The 10,504-nt window shown below is 46.2% G+C and overlaps 1 pseudogene; it reads right to left on the bottom strand.

Moving 5' to 3' along the window:
* Positions 1 to 623: 623 nt before the first annotated feature.
* Positions 624 to 10,001, bottom strand: LOC111756303 (small ribosomal subunit protein uS2-like; annotated as a pseudogene).
* Between the last annotated feature and the right edge of the window lie 503 nt (positions 10,002 to 10,504).

The raw sequence follows: 10,504 nt of genomic DNA on the forward strand, positions 1-10,504 counted from the left end.
AACCGTGAGCCAAAATAACCCTTCCCCGCTTTAACTTGTGATCAGGTATTTTGTTCAGCAGTGATAAAAGTAACTACAACAGGGCGTCGTATTTCATGGATATTTTAATAATAGTGACAATAATATTGACCATTAGGCACTTTCCTAAATAAATATTTCCTAAATAAATAAATAAATATTCCTAAGTAAATATTGGCATCTTTAACCCTGTCAATAGCAACAGAGGTTAGGTTCTATTATTGTCCCTATTTTGCAGAAATGACACTGCAGTCGGTCCTATGAAATACTTAAATATTTGGGTTGTCTTTTTTTGTGGTACCTGGAATTGAACTCAAGACCTTGCTCTTGCCAGGCAGGTGCTGTGCCACTGAGCTTCATGCTCAGCCCTGGGTTGCCTTTTAGTGTTTAGAATGTGACACTCATTGTCATATCCTCCCCCTCTTGCTGTCCTTTTTTGGCATGGGATGATGCACTGAACCCTTTGTGGTGAGTTACATTACCAGACCTTATTTATTTGTTTGTTTATTGAGAAATTGGTGCTTTATTTTCCATCAATGTCATCGCCATTTTGCTGAAGTGTCTGCAGAACCACTCAAGACTTCTCGTTGGTGGCTCCTACCCACTCAGTGGCCTGCAGACCTGTGCTCTATGGCTGGCTGCGCACTCAGGTCTTCGGCACGGACGGCTGGGTGGGCAGAGGGCACCTGCAGGCCTTCAGACTGCTCTGTAGCCTCAGGCTGAGCAGCAGGGAGCTCTTGAGCCAGTTGCAGTCCACTTGCCCTGAAATTCCTCTTCAGTCACTGCCCTTTCCAGTCTCTGCAGGACCCCTGTAGCAGTAGAGCTCAGGCACAACTTCCCGAGGGTGTGCATGGGACATGGTTCCACTCGTGCACAGCACTTCCCGGGCTAGCATCCACATTAGACCTGCCGAGGGAGGAGTGGACTCCCTTACTGTTGCATGCGTGGCGACGGCCCTGTAGCGCAGGGCAGACTCTGCGTGACACAGGGCAATCCGTGGCTGGCAGGTTGACATAAGATGCCTCAGTGAGGGGCTGGCAGTCTGCCCTGGGATCAGTAACCACCAAAGATGCGACTCTCAGAAGGCTGCCGGGATCTGGTTAGTGAAGGTCCCAAGAGTGAAGCTGCCAGGGATAGGAGTGGCTCCAGTGGCAGTGCAAACTCATCACAGCCTGTTGGCCGGTGCTTGTGGAGGACACTGACATCGGAGAGGTTTTCACCCGCGACTGTGGCTCTCGAGCTGCCAGCAGAAGCTTCAGATTTCTCATGTAGATTCCATGGCTTTTCCTCCTGGAGATGTACTGCGACATCTGGAAACCCGGGTTGTGCCACCAAAGTGGGTTCCTACAGTGAGGAATGAGAGGACCTTCTCCTCCATTTGCAGGACATCAAGGGCTCCAGACGTTGTGACAGTTTTCCTATATGATGAGAATCGAGAACAGCGCCTCCGTGTGGACCGCTCCCAGGGCAGCGCCCAAAGCGGTCTTTTTGATTTTGAGAAAGCTCAATCGCTGAGCTGCCTCAAACTCCTGGTCCTCCTGCCTCAGCCTCCCAAGTGCTGGGATTACAGGCATGCATCACCACGACCGGCTGTTTTAGTTTTTACGTCTACAGTTTACTTGTTTATTGGTAACATTTTTATTTTTACTAGTTCAAGTTTGTGGCACATAATGATTACATCCCTTGTGGGGAGTTGGTGCATGTGCACAATGCATCTTAACTCTTTTGTGTACCTTTCCCCTTCCTGTCTCCTGACTCTTAGGGTTTTGGGGTTTTGAGACAGAGTCTCACTATGTAGTTCAGGTTGGCCCTGGACTCGCTATGTAGATTAAGCTGGCTTTGAGCTTTATGATCCTCCTGCCTCAGCCTCTCGAGTGCTAGGATTACAGGCGTTCGCCACCCTGCCTGCTCTTCTGGCTGTTTCGATCTGTTTGATACTGGATGTCATCTGATTCACCCTTCAATCTCAACTTCAGATTCCTGGTTTGGAGTCGCCTCAGCAGTTCCACCTGCTGGCGAGAGAGAGCGATGCAGATTTGGTGAATAAGCCGGGAGCTTCTGGCCAGTCATGTCATCCTGGCAGTGCGGCTGTGCGGGACTGTGAGGTCCAGAAGAGTGAGCTCCACACACTACCGTGATCTCTGATCCAAGCTCACCGTGTCTGTGCCAGCGAGGATAGTGTTCGAGTCCCTCGCTTTCCACCCGAGTACTTTAGAACTCTGCTGACCCCTTTCAGCCTCCCGTACTTGCTGGTCACGGTACCACGTGTTTATTACTGCCTGCTGTGTGCTAGGTGGTGGCTGAGATTACAGTGCCAATGTGGACATTTTCCATTCCGGGGTGCTGGCCAGAATGTAGACCTCTTGCGATGGCTGGGGAATTCTTGCCTCATGACTCAGTGTGGAAGGTATAGAAGATGATGTCCTAAAGAACAGAGGCAGCAGAGAATACTCCCTCTGGTAGCTCTGTCTCCAGGTGACCAGGTCACCAGGACGGCTGGTGACTTCCAGAAATCCTAGTGGCAGTGCGGTGTGTACACCTTCTCACAGTTTGGAAATTACAGCTACAGATCCTAGTGTTAGCTTAGTGTTTACTGGTGACAGCAGCAGGACTGTCACCGAGCCAGCTCTGCGGGTGACTTAATGAACTACCAAACATTCTTTTGATAAAGTGCTTTTCTGCTTTATTAGACAAGAGCCAGTTTCTGTTGGTTGCAGCACGGACATTCAAAGGCTGGGTGCATCTGCACAAGCTCTCGGCCTCTGCTGCTAACCCATTGTTATGGTTTGTATCTAGATGTTCCCCCAAAGCCTCATGCGCTCATCGGTGGGACTTCACGGAGGTGACTGGATTGGATCATGGGGACTGACATCAGTGGATTAGTCTACTGATGAGTTTATAGCTGAGTGTGATGTTAAGAGTTGGAACCTGCTAGGAGGAGGTGGGTCACCAGGGGTGCGGCCTGGGAGGGTCCACAGCGCTCCTTCCTCCTGGATCTCTCTCCCTGCTTCCTGTCTGCCTTGCCATGAGCAGCTCTTCTCTGCCAGGCCCCTCTTCCGCAGGGTCCTGCATGGGCGCTGGCTGACCATGGACTGCAATGTGAGCCGAAATAAACCTTTTGCCTGTACTCGGCAGTGTTGACTATTGTGTTTCTGTGGTGAGAAGACCAAGACACCCACAGAATTGACCAGAAGCAGAGAGACTAGACCACTCACTTATTTACCAGGGATTCACATTTTAAAAATTTTTCAGTTAAAGCAAAACACACATAGGAAACTGAAAAAGATGATTTCAGAGCAGTAGAGAGTGGAATTGAAATCATTAGTGGCCAGGAAGAGCAGGAAAGAGGGAATAGATGGAAGTCCAATAGCAACTGCCAAAGCACAAGTAGATCGGAGGATTAAACGCTAAGGTTCCACGGCATGGAACAGCAGCTACTCTTACAGCAATTTATCAGATATGTTATAAAGAACTAGAAGGGAAGCATTGAGTAATTTCTGGTCTTACACATACAATAAATTTTGAGTGTTCTTTTTCCAGGAAAAAAAAAAAACAAACTAGAAGATAAGAGTTTGAATCTCTCCAACAACTAAGGACAAGAAAAGCTAGTCTGTATTTTCACATTGTAGTGCATAAATATGTACACATAATCGTTAAATTCCAGAAGTGACCTGTATGCCCATCAACAGATGAATGGATAAATAAAAGGCTTTACACGCCATGGAGTACTACTATGTTATAAAGAAGGATACACTTGTATTATTTGTAGGAAAATAGATGCACTTTGAGACTGTAATGGTATGTGGAATAAATGAGATACACAAGCTTAAATATCTCATGATTTACCTTATATGAGAAACCCAAAATTTACATAATTTAAAGAAGAAGGTAAAGGATGGATAATAGGAGACAGGAAGATAGAATCTTTTGCAGATGGGAAGGGGACCAAGAGATGGAGGAGGGAGAGGGGGAGGGAGGGGGCGTGCCATGTCCATGTACAGTGCCCCATGATGGATGGAATTATTACGTGCTGTACACATGGACTAATACAAATTGTAAAATAATATAAAAGCAAAAACACATATGGAAATGCAGCAAATTACTTCAAAAGGGACACACTTTTAAAACCTATATCTAGGCCAACCAGGTATGGGGGCACATGCCTATAATCTCAGCACTTGGGAGGCTGAGGCAGGAGGGTTGCCGTGAGTTCAAGGCCAGCCTGGGCTATGGTAAGTGAGTTCAAGGCTGGCCTGAATTGCATAGTGAGACTCTGTCTCAAAAACAAAACAAAACAAAACAACCCCCTCTGAAAACTCTCAAAAAACCAACAAAACAAAACAAAAACCTACATCCAGGCCAATATTTCAGAATCCAGTTCCCAAATATTACCTCGCTCTCCTTTCCAACAGTAAACACTACACAGACTTCTAACACTACAAATCAATTTTGCACACACATATACATATGTACATACGATGTCTTTTATTCAACATTTTAATCCACAGGGTTACATTTATTTGTAGTTCATTTTCATTGTGGTCCAGTATTCTATGGTAAGATCACCACGATTTTAAGTATTCATTCTCAGACTGATAGACATTTGGGCTGTTTTTAATAATCAGTTATTACCAGTAATGCTATGAGCATCCTTGCAGATATGACTCATACACCTTTGCTGGGTACAGACCAGAGGTTGTGGTACCTAATCTTAGATGAGGCATTAAGTTTGACTTTAAGTATGAGACAATAATTATAGCGATTAGGGTCCCGCCAGCACGAGTTCCACATCATTACCAATACCTGCTGCTGACAGCCGTATTCACTTGCAGTTTTGAGATTTTAAAGTCATTTTGTAGAAAATTTTTTGTAGCAGCACTGTGAGAATAATACAGAAGAGTCCCACATGCTTTTACCTAGTCGCCGGTTTTTCCTGTCTTTCCTAATGAAAAAGATTTATTTTAAAATAGTTACAAGCTAGGTGTGGTGGCACGTGACTGTGCCTGGGAGGCTGAGGCAGGAAGGTTGCAAATTCAAGCTCAGCATGGGCAATTTAATGGTTTGGTTGCCCAGCTAGATCTTAAACCTGTCTCGAAATACAGAATAAAGAAAAAGCTGGGAATGTAGCTCAGCTTGACTGCCACACACACACACACACACACACACACACACACACACACGGTAGATTCACAAGAATTCCCCTTCCCCTAGGTCCTGCCAGTTTGTATTTCTATATCTATAGCACGGTATGAAAACCAGGAAAGTGACTTTGGCTCGGCGTGTGTGTCCAGTGCCATCCATTCATACACATTGGGGAGGAGGCATTGGGGGTGTCACCAGAGTCTTCCCACCACCCGTTCGTGCTCCCCTGTGCTCTTTACAGCTGTCCCTGTCGATGCCTGCCGCTTGTGAGTCTTGTGTTCATCTCTCACATTTTATGACTTTGAGGAGGCGAATGGGACCACACAGCACTGACCTTGGAAATCAGCCTTTCGGCCGTGGATATCTCAGAGCTCATGTGGCCATGTGCCTGGGCACGCAGCCTCCAGACAAAAGTGCCTCTGTCCACCGCTTCGTTTCCTGGCCCTGTCTTGAGTGGTTTCTGTTACATCAAGAACTGACCTCTAAACTACGAGCGAAGATTCTTCGCTGGCCTCAAACTTGCAGTGACCTTTCTGCTTCAGCCTCCCCAGTGCTGGGGTGACAGGTGTGACAAGTCATCCGGCTGGCATTTGTAAGGTTTTGCCTGAGGCATTGCTCATGATGGCAAAACGATGGAGCCAAGCCAAACTTCAGCCCTGACACCGGGCTATAAATATTTTTGCCAATCTGGTGGGTGTAAAAAGATTCATTGTTCTAATTTGCCTTTCTCAGACTACAAATTAGTTTGCCTCGCTTATAATCTTATCTTTCACGTGGTTTTGTTCTTTTGTGCATTTTCAAAGCCACTGCTCATGTTTCAGATAAATGGTTTATATGTTTTTGATAGTGGGGTTCAAACTCACGACCTTGTGCATGCCAGGCATGTGCTAGTGCCGCTGAGCTAAATCCCCAGCCCTGGATTTGTCTTTTTCCTGTCTTATTTGTACAAGACACATTAAATCGTGGACACTCAAAAATTCAGTGTGGTATATATTCAAAATCTTATGCTTCTGCCAGGTAGCTGGTCTATTAACTTAAAACATTATTTTTCGTAGAAAAATTTTACATTTTAATTATAATTTTTTATGGCTTGCATTTTTATAACTTCTCCAGAAATCTTGTCCTGTCCCAAGATTCTAAAGATACTTCTCTGTTTTGACAAATGCATGCACCTATAGCTGGCATCAGATGTATATATAGCATTTCTGTCCCCCAGCAGTTCTCTCAGGCTGGCCTTGAACTCACTGTGTAACCCGGGTAGCTCTCAAATTTGTAGCAACCTCCTGTTTCGGCCTCCTGAGTGCTGGGACGAGAGGTATGCGCCACCACACCCAGCTGTAATCCTCGTATCCCACAGAGGAAGCCAGTGCTCTGATTTGCCCTCAACATACCTTTTTCCCTTTCCAAAATTTCAAATAACTGTGCAATCATACAGTAAGTCGCCTTTGGGTAAGGTTTCTCCTGACCCCACAGAAGGGTTTGGAGATGCGGCCCCGGTGTTTGCTCTGTCTACAGTTTATTCTTGCTCCTTGCACAGCAGGATTCCAGACACTTTTTGGCATTTCACTAGTCTGCGAGCATTTGATTGTTTGAGGAGTTGGGCTCTTGTGGATAAACTGTTCTGAACACTGTAAGGTTTGCTGTGGACAGGTTTTCATGTCTCTGGGAATCGATGAAACTACAGCTGCTGGCCAGGCGTGGTGGTACATGCCTGTAATCCCAGCGCTTGAGAGGCTGAGGCAGGAGGATCACTGTGAGTTCGAGGGGAACCTGGGTACACAGTGAGTTCAAAGCCAGCCTGGACTACATAGAGAGACCCTGTCATAAAACAAACAAAACAAAACAGGAACAGAATATTATGGCAGGTGAATGGTTTACTCTTGGAAGAAACTACCAGCATGCTTTGCAATGAAGTTACGAGAAACTACCAGCATGCTTTGCAATGAAGTTGCAAGAAACTACCAGTGTGCTTTGCAAATATGGCAGCATCATTTTACTTTTCCACCTGCAATGTATGAAAGTCCCATTGTTCTCTATTCTGGCCAAAATATAGTATTCTCAGCATCTCTTCTGGTGGCTGGGTCACGGTATTTATTTGGGGCTCAATTCAAAAAAAAATTTGAAATAAGATCTCATTATGCAGTTAAGGCTGGCCTTGGACCCACTGAAGAGCCCAGGCTGGCCTCAAATTCACAGAGATCCTCCTGTCTCATCCTGCCCAGTGTTGGAATACACCTCGTTTCAATTTGTATTTATTTGCTGACTAGTTGTGGAGTATATTTTCATGTGCTAGTTGGACCTTTGCCTATTTTCTAGACCTGTTCAAAAATTTTCCCTTTTAAAAACTTAGTTGTTTGCATTCTTTGTGTTGAGTCATAGCAGTCTTTCTATACTCTGGTCTTTAGAGAGATAGAGGGTGCTCAGATCCGAGGAATGTTTCCTCTCACCGTGGCTTTCTTCTTCTCTGCCCCATGGAGATCTTCAAAACACAGCAATTTTTTTTTTATTGGTACCGGGGATCAAACTCACGACAGTGCGCTTGCAAGGCAGGCGCTTATGCCGCTGAGCTAAATCCCCAGTCCAACACAGCAGTTTTTAAGTACTGACAAAGCCCAGTTCACTTTTATTTAACTTGTGCTTTTAATTTTCTATCCAAAATACCCTGTATCCATCACCATCATTTTCTGTTTTAATCTAGAAAGTTTCACTATCACATTTACTTATTTATTTTTGGTAATGGGGATCGAGCTCACAACCTTGCACTTAGCAGGCAAGCGCTTGAGCCACTCAGCTAAATCCTCAGCTCAGATTTCACATTTAGATCAAGGATCCCAACTGAGTTAAGTGTGACGTGTAAATAAAGTGGTTTACTCCGCTCCGGATTGAAAAGCATCCATTTGACTCCAATGGTTCGCAGCAATTTGGTTTTGATCAGCCTTGTGGGCTTTTTACATTTTGTCTTCCTAGAGTTTGTTGTGCCTTTAGATCTGCAAATCCGCAGTACGAGTATGTTCCGCTGTTTGCTAATGTCCCCTGTATTTCCTTATGTTCCATTGTGTTCTCTTCTGTAGTCTCTAATTGACTTTTTCCTAGCCGGTGAAATTTTTATTTCTGATTTGTTTTTCTGCACTGGCGGTTCCATATGTTTCTTTTTACATCCCTGGTGACTTTCTACATCTTCCACGTCTGAGTCAGAGAAGCTGCATCGGTGTCAGAGTCGCATACTGCCTGGTAGCTGTGTGGCTTCCGTGTCCCTTGCTGTGGTCTGATTTTTCTGCTGCTTGTATCCCAGATTACTTGCCTCTGGATACATCTCATGAACCTTTTCCCACTGGATTCTGCATTTTGTAAATATGATACTTTAGTTTTTAATCAGATTTTATTGGTACATTTTAGAGTAAACATATTTTTGAGGGTCTGGATTTTATTTTCTTCCTAATGCCTAAAATTAGTTGATGTACGGTATTTTGTCTAACTTTTAGTTATTTATGATTAGGTAGATGATTCCAGGTTGTTGCTTCTTCATGGTCAGGAGTTCTACATTTATGTTTTCCAAACTTTCTGGAACAAGTATGAATCATTTTCTTAAAAAAAAATATAGTAGGATTGGCACATGCTCTAATGCGAGCACTCTGGGAGGCTGAGGCGGAAGGGCCTCAAGTTCAAGTCCTGCCTGGGCAACTTAGCAATTTAGTGAGCCCCTGTCTCAAAATAAAAAGCAAAACGTACAGCTGGCTCCTGGGGGCTGTATCTGAGGGTGACTGCTTCCCCAACCCCACCGTGGGTTCCCAAATCTCTGGCTTCTGAAGAGCCCCCTGCACGCTTCAAACCTCTTACAGATGAGAAAAGATTTCCAAGAATAACAATATATGCAACACTTAAAACTGTTCATATTTACCCTTGTGCAAGCATCAAGTCCTGTCTGTAACAGGAAACACTATGCCAGAATTTGCGTGTTCACACACAAAACACTCATTTGAGTTTTCTTCACACTAAATTTAAGGGTGAGGCTTGAACCACTTTATTAAAATGGTTAGTCATTTCTGGGAAATATAATTAATCCGTGCTGCCAAAAGGAAAATCAGACCATTATATCCCAAATGGGTACTTCTCAGCTCAGGCTGTCTCAAATATATGCGCATTTATTAAAATAAATGCTAATGAATGAGTCTGCATTAAAGAGCTTTTTTTTTTCTTTTAATCTAGGGCAAAAATTTGGTTCGTGCTGTTGGTCCTATTTATGGAGGCTTCAGACTCAGACCCTGGTCGAATCCTCGGAAACACAGAAATCCAACTTTCGACCAGTTGAGTTTACCTACTTGCGTTTAGCCTCGCTTTGGAAGGAGAATTTGAGAGCAATCGAGGCAAGCTAACAAGCAGAATTTCCTCTGGGTTCCGGTGTGAGCTTTGCATGCCAATGTCTGGTGCGGACACTAGGGGGCGCGCCCGCACCGAGAAAGACACGCTCTTGCGAACCTGCTGGATCTGAGATTGAGCCCGGCCAGACCCTAGTTTCTGGGGGGCGGCCAGACTTGCACTGCTACGGGGTCCTAGGCGGCCCGACCCCCCTCCCAAGCATCAGGCATCCCTCTTCCTTGGCTAAATACCTCTGGCCTCCTGCACTCAGTCTGATGACTAAGCCTAGCTCCTGTGGCCACCTGTGTCTCTCTCCGGTTGGGGGTCAGTGGGGCAGGGGGCCCGGCTGGCTGGCGCTCCCCTCTATGCTTTAGGCCCATCGTGCATGGTTAGGAACAGAGAAACGGATCCCCAGTGACTGCATTATTCAAAGCTTCTCGGGGAGCTGGGGCTCACTGTAGGCGCAGGCCCGTGCCCGGCTGCATCTCGGCCTCCTGAGTCACAGAACGAGGCAGGTGGGTACACCGGTGCCTGCACGCTCAGCAGGGCACAGAGGGGAGCCTGGGCGGCCACTGGGCCTCTACGCAAAGAGTGGCCCTAATTGGGCCTAAGGGGCCTGCATTAGTGCTAGAAAGCAGTGCTGCCTTATTAGAGCAAATAAAGGCATCCGGTCAAGCAGCTAGTTAGTGGCAGAGCCGCAGCTGAATCCCAGAGTGCCCATTTCTGGCCCGAGGTCTCCCGCTTCCCCCAAGCAGCACCAAGCCCCTGGCTGTCGCATCCAGCTGTCTGGCCACCAGGGCTCTGCGGGTGCCGGCTCTCCCCGCAGCTCTGCTAAGGGCCTGCTGCACGCTAGGGGTGCTGTAGTTTCATCATGGGCTTCTCGGCTCGGTGATTTTCCACTGCCTCCTCGGGGGTTCTTGGGGGGCCGTGGGCGGCTTGCATGCTGTCAGGTGTGACGCGGTTCGGCCGCTCGCTGTCTCCCTCGAGA

This window comes from Cavia porcellus, unplaced genomic scaffold, assembly GCF_034190915.1.
Source record: "Cavia porcellus strain 051 isolate PalLab524CR breed Dunkin Hartley unplaced genomic scaffold, mCavPor4.1 scaffold_3, whole genome shotgun sequence".
NCBI lineage: Eukaryota > Metazoa > Chordata > Mammalia > Rodentia > Caviidae > Cavia > Cavia porcellus.